Consider the following 11,652-nt stretch of genomic DNA (forward strand, 5'->3'; position numbering starts at 1 on the left):
TCTGTGGGGGTGTGGTACTTCCCCGGTGCGAGCTGGCCCAATTCGTGCCGAAGCGTGCTCGACTACCACATACTAAATTATGTTTACACAATATTATTTTAACATGAATATTAGTATAACAGGATAAACAACTGTAATCAGGTATACTAACAGAGTGTGATGTCGAAGAAATTATCAAAAACTATATCAGTATTTTATTATCGAAAACGCTTCAAACAAATAGACTAAAAAGAAAGATTGATATAACTTGAGAAAAATGCTAATAAGAGATTTTTTTCCATATTTTATTGAACAAACCTTGACCTTGGAGGTAATGTCAACGAATTTCTATAAGTATATAACTTGAGAATGAGAAACTTGAATGAAATGTGAGTCTAAAATTAGAAAATTCCAACCTCAGTCATTATGATTGTTATCGTAGAGATTTAAGGCTAAATTGTTAAGTACTACTGTACAGGAAGGTCATTCCTACAACAGTTCGAGACTTCGAAATAATATTACACATAACACATTAGCTTATTCTTATATTACACAACACTAAACGTATTTTATCTGAATATATTGGAACGCATACTGGATGGATCTACAAACTAAAAAGTGCAGTGTTCTTAGTTTAGTTAAACCATATGCGTCTATTTTTTTATAAATTTACCGGTTTAATCTATTGTAAAACGAACAAATATATACGCTAGGTACTTTCATACTGAAATATGTAGAAATATATGCCGTCTATACGAAAAGTCACCAATTAATCTAAACGAAGTCGGGTTGGTGAATAACAAAAACTTTAATCAAAAAACCCCAGCCACGGCAGAAGCAATTTGTATATATTTTTGTCCAATAAACTCGTAACTTATAACAATGCCAGAATAGTTTACGACTTGTTATAACTTGCTACATCGTTTAATTAATTCGACACTACAAAAGGCAGACCTCTGTTTTGTCACAAGAATTATGTAACTCGTTTGTCACTGCTATCTTGATTTTAAGATGAATAGCGTGTGGGTGGTTTCAGCTATTATACTCTAGTTATCATTTTGTGGCTTTTATTACAATAATATGAGAAAAATTTGGCGTTTCTTCGTAATTTCGAAATTACCCTTGAATCTTTATTTTATTATATGAATAACATAGGCATGAATAATTATTTTCCACTTAAACGCCACCCATGACCAAATGACAACAATTTCCAATCAAGTATAAAAATAATCTCGCCAATCGGTTGAAAAACAAACAAAAACTCATTTATCTATAATCTGGATTTTTTTTTTATGAAAAAAATACAGTCTAATTAAGGATCTTCACCTTTCGACAACATACATAATCTACCTGATAACCTGATAAACTAAGCGAAACGATTCTACTTCGAATATCAAGCTTGAATGTAGATGTTATCAAAACAATGGTATAAAATTAACTGTTTTTAACATTGTATTCAGTAAAAATAAATAAATGTTAATTTTATAAGACTTTCGTTCTAGTACAGCACACACAAAATACCCAACGATTTATTTAATACAACTATTCACAGCCGCCAACTAACATAGTTCAGTCGAAACTTAGCAAGGGTTACATGCTATAAGTGGTAGCGCTGCTCAAACGCAGAGAGCAGCATAAATATTTTAAATGTATTTAAAGTTTATGCAATACGATATCACAAAAAGGGAAGTCCATTCAGTTAAAAGCCCGCCTGTGGTTAACTCTGGTCCCCGATGTGACATGCATCAAATACATATTCAAATATTAAAATCATTGGACTTGGCGGTAGTCCAATGCAATGTTACTCTGCATTACTAGATATACTGTTCAGTGGAATTGTTTTGATTAGTGCACTAACGTATTAACATAATGGGTAATTAATAAAGTCTTGTAGAGGGAATTAGCGATACAACCCCTACGAACTAAATTACAAATGTATAAAAGCAAGACAAAAAAACTAGTGAATAATTTATGTGAATTATTATTTCGCTCTTAGATTTCTATTTTAGTGCGCCTCGTTTTGCCCACGATGCCTTATTTGATCAAGAGCTACGTAGCATTCGTAGAAGATTGACAGCTTGGCGCATGATATTTGCAAATTTTAAAGATGCTGCGTGAGCTTTTGATGTGTGTGTTTGAATTATGTTTATCATTGTTTTTATTAATTTTACAATACACTTAAATGGTGCTTCGTTACATTACTAAAATACTTGTAAAGTAATTATTTTGTCCATTATATAAATACTCGCATATCGCTTCCTCCCATTTATAAATAAATAATTTATCAAGTAACAAAAAATGAGGAATCAAAATAGTATTATAATATAAATATCGAATGCATATTTTGATTATACCATTGTGCTATAAAATTAAAGTTACATAAAAACTAGATGAAATTTTCCGGCCGAACATAAAACAATCGAAATAGGCAGATTCCTCGACCCAAACCAGCCTGCTCATGTTTTATAAGCGCTGCCTTAACAGGATATATTTCAAAGGCAGACCGTAAGAACAATAAAAAGTGAATAATAGATACCCAATAAACTCTAAAATTATTATAATATCATCTGGATCGGCTATCGGATACAGTTGGAATCGATAAAGTTTCTGCTTTATTATTCCATGTGAGCCGAGAGTTAGAAATCGGCCGGGGTAACTTTTGGCCACCCATCTTAGTAAGAAATGGGTATAGTTGACTGACTTGAATTATTTATGACCGAGTACACCATACTGTCTAAGTCGAAACAATCTGTCGGATACGTTAATACCGCTGTTATGTAAAGCGGATTTTCTTTTGTATTTCCCTTTATTGGCGATTTAATACGTTCAATGGTTTATGATATGATTTGAGTCTCAACGTTTCGTTATACAATGAAATGGGATTTATTTGACATTTACTAACATTTGTACTGTATTGTAATAGACACGTAAATGCAAGGAAAAATTACCCTATTTTACTGCAAGACTTGATGATTAAAATAGTAAGTTTTTAAAAAATGTAAGTGTTGTTAATTTACAAATATTCTCATTTCCTATAAAACTTTCTTTGATACTGTTAGGAAAAATTATGTAGAATATTACCTAACCATCTACAGCTGGCCTGCTAATATCATACCAACGTGGTCAACCAAAATTGCTTCGTCAATGTTGCTCAGGCCACTGATTTGTGGTTCTCTACTCGACCACTTAGCCAATAGACTTTATGTCAATCTATGGCTCTAGGATAATAATCCTTACTACTGTGATAGTGCGAAAATATATTTGTTTGTTTGTCTTTCTTGGATGTCGCAAAGGAGCGATTTTTATTGTTGTGATAGACGAGTATCGGCTACACGTTAACGAAGCCGAGGGCGCAAAGCTAGTGAATAAATAAATTAGTTTCATCGTAATATATGAAAATACGTTATTTACTGATTAATTTACAAATTTTGATTTCTGAGTAATTTTAATTTTTTTATAATTATACGAGTCATTTATTAAATGTATTATAAATCTAATTAAATAAAACCTGATTATATAACACAAATACACGTATAGATATTGTTTTAGGTACTTTTATTCGAAACAATCTTAACAATGCAAATAAAATAAGCTCATTATTGCTAATAAAATGTTGTGTGTAGAACAAAAAATATAATCAAAATAAAATGGTTGTTATGGGGGACGAAATTTATGTAAACGTGGCCATTACATTTCGACGTGAAGGTTAATATCACATGTGCGACACGTGCTGTTTTATTTTTAAAGTATACTATAATAAACTGTGTTTGCGGAATTCAAACTAATATTAGAAAGCTGATGAATTTATTGATTGTCTGAGGAACTGTTCGATTTTAAATAAAAAAAAAAAAAGATATATTTGTGAGCTGTAAAGAGGCAGGGCAGGATTACTTAAGTATTATATTATAAGCTTTGTATATTTAAGTTAAACATAAAATGGCAAATTCATGAAGCTGAACACGCGTTCAAAATTAACACAAATCGAAGCTTTAGGCCCCAAAATTAATTAGACATTAATTGACATTTATTGAAACGCTGTGTCCCATTCACCTCCTATAAATTATAACTTCAGTAAAAATTCTTATTAAGTGTTTTATAATAAATGAATAAAAGTCTTAATACGTTTAAAATCGAGTTTAACGAATTTTATACCAATGATTAAATACAGGTTTAATATACATTTTAGTGTTACATAATACTACAATAGTGATAGCATATTAAAAAGAGTATAGAGATGAGAGAATAAATCGATTTTCCTACTTGCATCGTATGTACTTTATATATAGTTTAGTCTTGTGAGTGATTCGCGAATTTTTATTCCAGACACGTACTCACTGTTGAGAGTGACATTAGTAAAATTGCTTGTGAAATTATAGACTTGTAAAATATTCACAATATGACTTTTTGTTATTTCTACATTGGAATAAATGAATGCTGATTTGTTTAATAATTATCCAATAGTATCATCATCGAATGGAATATTTTAAACAAAATTTTATGTCTATTAGATTTTAAATACATTGTTAGAAAATTAATTCTATTAACAAACAAATTACAATTTTCCCCCAAAGTACAATTTAACATTGTTTTTTTTTTATTGTTCTATTATTTTAGAGTTTAATTTTAATGTCTACGAATAAGCTTATAACCAAAATAGATAAAATAAATATCATAAATCGGAATGTTCTCGTTTATCCACTATAATCTGTTCTACTTCAATATTATAATACTTTATTATTAGAACAATGGTTGATATATTGCAATGTTGTCATGAATTATTATGCAGCGTCAACCGACAGTGTCTGAGGGCCCTATTAATTTTGTATCAGGTATAGCAGCTTATCTTGACCTCATTTACCGAACCGTTGTGATATTCAAATTTGAAACGGTTTGGAAACGAAACGATCAAACTCAGACGTGGTTTGATAGTGTAGCACTGAGATTTTATTGAAAAAATAACATGCCACTTACAGGTGAAACTATAAAAATACATTGCATATAAAATTTTATTTAATTTTCGTATGTTCTGTATTGAGATACTGTGATAATATTCGTTACAATGTTTTTGTTTTTAAGGTACACAATAACGATTCGAGAAGGGAGACTTCATAATTGGAAATGCAGATTTTTCACTATGTTTCTTCTTATAATAAAATGCAAAATAGAATCTTGTTTTACTTTTATCGATATTTTCTGTTATTGTCTGGGGGCAGAGTCGTGATCGAGTCTGTATTGATAATATACTTTTATTTTTACATTCACTTCATGTGCTAGAAAGGCTCGTAAATAAGGAGTCATAAAAAATCCCTACATATTTGTTTTGTAGAGAAGTCGCCTCAGGCGCATTATTAATCCCTTATTCTCTCACTCAAAAACAAGTGAACAGAAACTCATGCGGTTTTTTATTAGTGAGTCCTTAGTTATTTTTATAATAGTAATAGATATTCAACATGGTTGCTTAATTTGAATTGAATCTATAATTTAATTAGTATAGTTACAAATTTAAAGCAGTTCAAAGTATTAAAATAATAATGTAGCCCCAATGTCATTTAAATTAGAAGTAAAACTGATAAATTATAATGATATTCAATGTGGATATACATTATTATTTCCGATTTCAGATTAGATTGAAATAGGTTAACATTTTATATCAGTTAATATTAGTTTATTATATAATATATTTGGGACAAATAATATGTAATAGATACACGCAATCTATAGCATAATAAGGTTAGCTATTACAAGAGATACGGGTTAGAAATAATCGTAATGAAACTTAATTAGTAAGATAGTCGAACATTTACAAGCGTCATAAGCGAAACCACTCTTTTACCATCGATATTAATGACGTCATACAACTCCATCCATTCATGAATAACCGAAATACAAATAGAAAAATCCCCCCACCGTATTAACTACAAATCGTAACTAACTTCAGATCGCTCAGGTGAAAAATCGTTTTGTGGCAATAAAAATTTTCATCAAACCGTTTCGTTCTGACATGCCGTATAATTGAAACCGCGCCACGTTTAAACTATCAGTATATTAAATGCAATTGTGATTTACCACTGTCAAAACAGTGCATTATTTATCAAAATATTTGCTTAATTAAAAATGTGTATTGATAGTCAATAAAGCCGTTTTAAGCCAATGTGGTCAGATACACACACTATATTTCTGTATATCTTTAATTATCCCCTTATAAAAGGTGTCTTTTCAAAGTTCATAAAATTCTTTACCAAAGAAATTTCAGATGAATGGGTGTCAAAGTTAGTAGGTAGAAGAAATAATATAAACGTATATTTATTTCGCGATAATCTCGTCTACGATTAAAATATTATATACGGTGAATTCTTTTCATTGTACGAATTATTGTGGAGTAAAACAGTAACACGTGAGTTATTTTACAGATAACAAGTTAAACTAATGCTAATTGATTGAATTAAATAACAATAAGTAAGCAATAATACATATTATTTAAATCAGGCGGATAAAGTTCAATTTTGCCCACAAAAGTGAAATTATTAAATTATTCTTACAATTTAATATTTTTTTGTGCTCTTCTCTGTAGAAGTTGCTTTTCTACCGGTGGTTAATGTTAAAACTGTGTTATGATGATTCAAAAGTGCTTCCATACATAGTCAAATTGAAGACATTAATGTTTGAGTTTGAGATTGATACTCACTAAAATTATCTGTGTATTATGTTTGTGAGAATAGGTCACCACCTACACACCACCGTGTGTGTGCAAAGTTTAGTCTGTGATTTTTGAGTCTATAGTAATTAGCTATCATTAAAACATGATAATTTCGAATGACATAATAAACGTTAAGAAATTTTGAAAGAATAGAAAAAAATTAATCACGATGCGGGATTCGAATCCGCGTTTTATGCCAAACCGTAGCAACGCCTAGCCTTTCGGCCACCCGCGATCCCACCACAGTAATCGAATTTCTCCTACTCTTTCGGTTTTATGTGCCTAAGGGGCACCCCAAGCCATATTGAGATGATTAAGAACCATCACGACCAATACGAAATACTGTTTCAATGATTAAAATATTGTAAAGATGGAACGCGGCCCTTTTATATTTAATTTCTAGTTTATAGCATTGAAATGCTTTGTAAATGAGAAATTTTTAAAGAATAGAAAAAAAAATGATTTGAACCCGGGTTTTTTGCCAAACTGTAGCAGAAAATTAAATAAACGTTATTAATTCCTGACAATATTTAAATTGTATAAATGTCTTATAGATTTTATCGCATTTTCGCATCTATATATGCTAACTACACTACGTAAGCATGACACGGTCAAAGTAATGGCCATAACCACAACAGATTCCACACAATGCATTAAGACACACGTCTGTTTTTCTAACGTTAAAATGTTCAACGTTTAGACTTAAGTGCTTTCCGCATTCAGACAGAATACGAAATATTTCCTCGGAGTCTTAGAGAGCAAGAATTATAATTTCTAAAAGGCAGTCCTTATTTACTTTAATGAGAAGTAAAACTTTTACTCTGTGACTGAGTGGATTAAGTTAAATGCAACCCATTAGTTTGTGAAGGTTTACATGAAGGAACGGGTCTTGTAAATTATACTTGCCAACATGCTGTTATTTTTGGTGGCTTTTTTATAAATTTTTGCGTAGTACTTGCAATTAAATATTTCTAGATATTTTACGCATCGTCTTGTATCAAAATATATACATTAAATCGTGTATCGAATCATTAAGGTGCGAAAACAAAGGATCAATGCTATAAAGACCCTTTTATTAATAAACATGTATCATAATATAATATGTATCATAATATTATGAACTTATATTAAGAGAGGAAACTTTTTTTTGCATTTTTGTATTTTAGTGTATTTGTATACGGTATGAAAACGTTTTTCACGTAAAAACCACTGCACCGATTTTAAAAATTCTTTCATCATAAGGAAACTCTAACTAGTAGCAACTAGTAGTGACATAGTCTACATATTATGTACCAGAGGCGAAACACATTACATAAAAATACATTTTTTATAAGAAATCTTATTACAATACTAAGAAAATTATAACATAAATTGAAAACATTATAGAAAATTAGGTATTAAAATTGAAGGCTGTTTCTATCTCTCAAAGCATAATCGATAATTTACTTTCTGTAAAATTAAACCCTATTAATCCTATATAATTGGTAACATTGATATTAAACTATTGCTAATTGGCTTAGTGTAAGAAGTTAAATTTCTTGGGAATTTTAAAACATGTTTTTCATTATATTACTAAGATTTCGACTATTATAAAAATGATATGTACGAACATTTATAGAAGATTTTAGCAAGAACTGCTTAACGGAAATTGATAATTTAAAAGATTATTACGTGACTTGGTACTTACTTCAGTTACTTTTATCCCGGGACCCGTAATTCGTATAATTTTCAACCGACTTTCCTAAAAATACCGAGGGTTCTCGTATCAACTGTATTTTTTAGTTTTGTGTTTTGTGTTTTAGTGGATCAATTGACGTGATTATTTATATGTTTGGTATTAAATAGTTATCTTTTATAACTTCCTAATTCTTCCCTTTGTTCCTATCATTCTTTCTTAATCTTTTTCCAATTGAAAGTCGGCAATCCATTTGTAGAGGCGTAAGATCGATTGCAGACCTCACCTCTAAATATTCATGGTCGGTGGTGGCACTTACCATCAGGTGACCTACCAGCTCCAATGCCGATAATAACACAAAAAACAAAAAAAAACTCTTAATTACACAGAGCCCGGAAACATAAACTGATACTGATTATAAATAAATGACATTATACAAGAAAAAAACATTAACACAAAAACAGAAAATTATCGCTCGTATCGCTTCGAAGCGATTTCTTCGAGGCAAATGAAATTCGATAGAGAAAAATGAAAGATTGAAAAGGTAGATGATGCATATAAAAAATAACCATACGTGAATAAAAATTACGAGAGAAATCGTGCGCAAAAGGATTTATAAAGGAAATTATGTAACAATTTAAGAAGCGAAGAAAGTAAAGTCAAACAAAGATAGAAGAACTATAAAGAAAGATACATTAATTTTTAATTACAGTTATATTACATTTATAGTGTATACGGTATTGTTTTAAATCATTTTAAATTAAGAATAAACTATGATCTGCTTACATCATAATTTTTAATAAAACAGGATATCGTTTACGCAATTTTGGATCAGATCGAATCTTCGGAATTAATAATAACAAATACAATTAAAATCCTCTGTAATTTATTTATGTACAACGTAAATTAAATTTCCTTGTGCATCCATTAAACGGATTATCTTGTATATATAATACTTTTAAATTAACGTTATATTCATGAATGTATAGCTTAACTTTAATGTTTAACCATTGAACTAACAAAACAAGCTTTGAGATTATCTCATTATTATTATATCGCAACCGGAATAAACATTTTAAACACAAAATTTCGCGTATAGTTCACATTTCTCGTATCACGGACAAACCTGATGAATTATTGCAGAATCAAAACGACAGCTCGTTCGAGTAGCATAAAGGAGTTAGAAACGAATGCCATTCTAGATTTGTGGCTGGGAAATAAGACAATTTCTGGAAAAATCTCTAAATGGAACATTCGTGAAAAGATGGCACCAAGCTTAATGGACAAAAACGATCATTGCATAGATAAGTTGAAGAGTTTAGGTTTGTTCATGCAGATAATAGACATTCCGAGAGTAATAACGTCAAACATAAATAATGACTAAAATCTAGGCTACATGTTTCAATAAAATAGATTAAAGAGTCATATTATCCTTCGTTATATCCATTAAGAAGCTACGGGTAATAAAAAGTGACACAAATTTCGTTAAGTACTTATTGCGTCAAGGCGTAAAGAAAGTAATTTTTTCCCCTCCAGTAAACAGCACGTCTCGCTAAGAATGTTAATGACCATAAAAGCCTTTAATAAACATTTAAGAGATAAAATCCTAAATACCTTATCTTGGGTTCAACCGATTAATCTCCGACCTTTTGACCCTCGGGAAATAATTCCAAAATTACTGGTCTCTTTAAACCTCACACACGTACGAAATAAATATCCACGGTTCCATTTAAAGAACAAAGAAATACAAATAAAAAGCAAAATTTTTCCCACAAATGTAAAAGCTAAGGCAATTTCTGAAGTTAAGACAAAAGTTTCTGTCTTTGAAACTATCATATTTAACCTGCTTTAACGTCTTGTAAGAAAAATATGAACCAAGATTAATTGCTCTCTTCTATGCGCTCTTCACGTAGATTTTTGAATAGTATATTTGAATGATTCTTTTTTCCACAAACAAATGTACAAAACAAAAGTCTAGCTGTCGATATATCAAATTTTAAATTTTTGAGAGGACAAGCATTGTTACGAATTGGGTCGAGTGTTGAGCAACTTTCAATACTGATTCGTATAAATTTTGTAGCGGATTATTACATACTATTATGTTTAATACAGTGTGTTATGAAATAGCTGAAATGCTGAATGCAATTGATATTTCGTTAAGAGTAAAAAAGTGGTGAGGGACTTTGCTATATTTTTTTGAAATGATAACCTCTTACAGGGAGATAAAGCGCTGCGTTACGTAACGCGTTACGGTGTCAGTCTGCCTGGCTTCCCTTTCTCTCTAGCATTAGTAGGTTCTCTGTAACTAACCAACAGGGCTAGCTGTATTTAAAGTATTTTATCGCGTCGCGAGAAACCCATTTTTTTTAATCTTGTCTTAATGACTATGTACAATGTTTTTTTTTTCAGTCTCAAATGTTTCATTGCACATCTATGTATCATACAAACGGCTAAATATTCAGCAGATATGCAGATTAATTGAGGCGTGTAAGAACAGCTAAAACCGGGGCAGGCCACATCCGCATTGCAATTTTACCAATCCAATGAGCAAATCAATTACAGGCTCTAAAATTGGATACTGAGTGAAATTATATGAACAAAAGTGTGCCCATTATGGCGTAATTTATACTATGATAGATGTTGTGGTGACGTCATCACCTTAATTTTGTCGATTTTAATTGCATCTATTATGATAAAAAATCCATCACTCGCTTTATAGTCATATAACTGCTAATCGTGTTTTCATAGGTTTTAGATAACACATTTTTCATTCAGACGATCACATTTAAGCTTCGATTGTTATAAACAATGGTTGGTACTTTAGCTTATTTAAGCACTGTTAAATTAAATATATCTGCAAGAAAACTCTGAAAAAACTGACTATTATTGGATTTATATTGACTATATTAGACTTAAACGTAATTGACGTCAAAATATACAGACAAAATTAAATTATTATAATGTATCGTAGGGCTAGGCTAGCAATTCCACATCTGGCGTCTATTTTGCATGAAATTGGAATATTCATTTTATTAAACCACTTCAATTCGTCTAAGACACCCAGCAGACTTTCTTGACCGGTTAAAACCCTGACTTAGTGCCTTGTAAACCATAAATATTAAGCCTCGTTGGACGTATATGTGGGCATTAACTATTAGCGATACCCGAACACAGGGCTGGTAGAAAGCTAGCGTAATAAAAGCTTTACATAAACCTTAGGTACTATATACCTAGTCTGGCCATAAATACTGTTACACTTAATTATAAAAAAATATTACATTTGAATTTCGAATCTGTCATT

General features: G+C 30.6%; 1 protein-coding gene across 3 annotated transcripts in view; it reads right to left on the reverse strand.

The window, feature by feature from the left end:
* Positions 1-11,652, reverse strand: part of LOC119832923 (connectin-like) — a 77,595-nt gene that overhangs the window by 10,060 nt on the left and 55,883 nt on the right. The gene's annotated exons all lie outside the window — the stretch shown is intronic.

This window comes from Zerene cesonia, chromosome 16, assembly GCF_012273895.1.
Source record: "Zerene cesonia ecotype Mississippi chromosome 16, Zerene_cesonia_1.1, whole genome shotgun sequence".
Lineage (NCBI taxonomy): Eukaryota > Metazoa > Arthropoda > Insecta > Lepidoptera > Pieridae > Zerene > Zerene cesonia.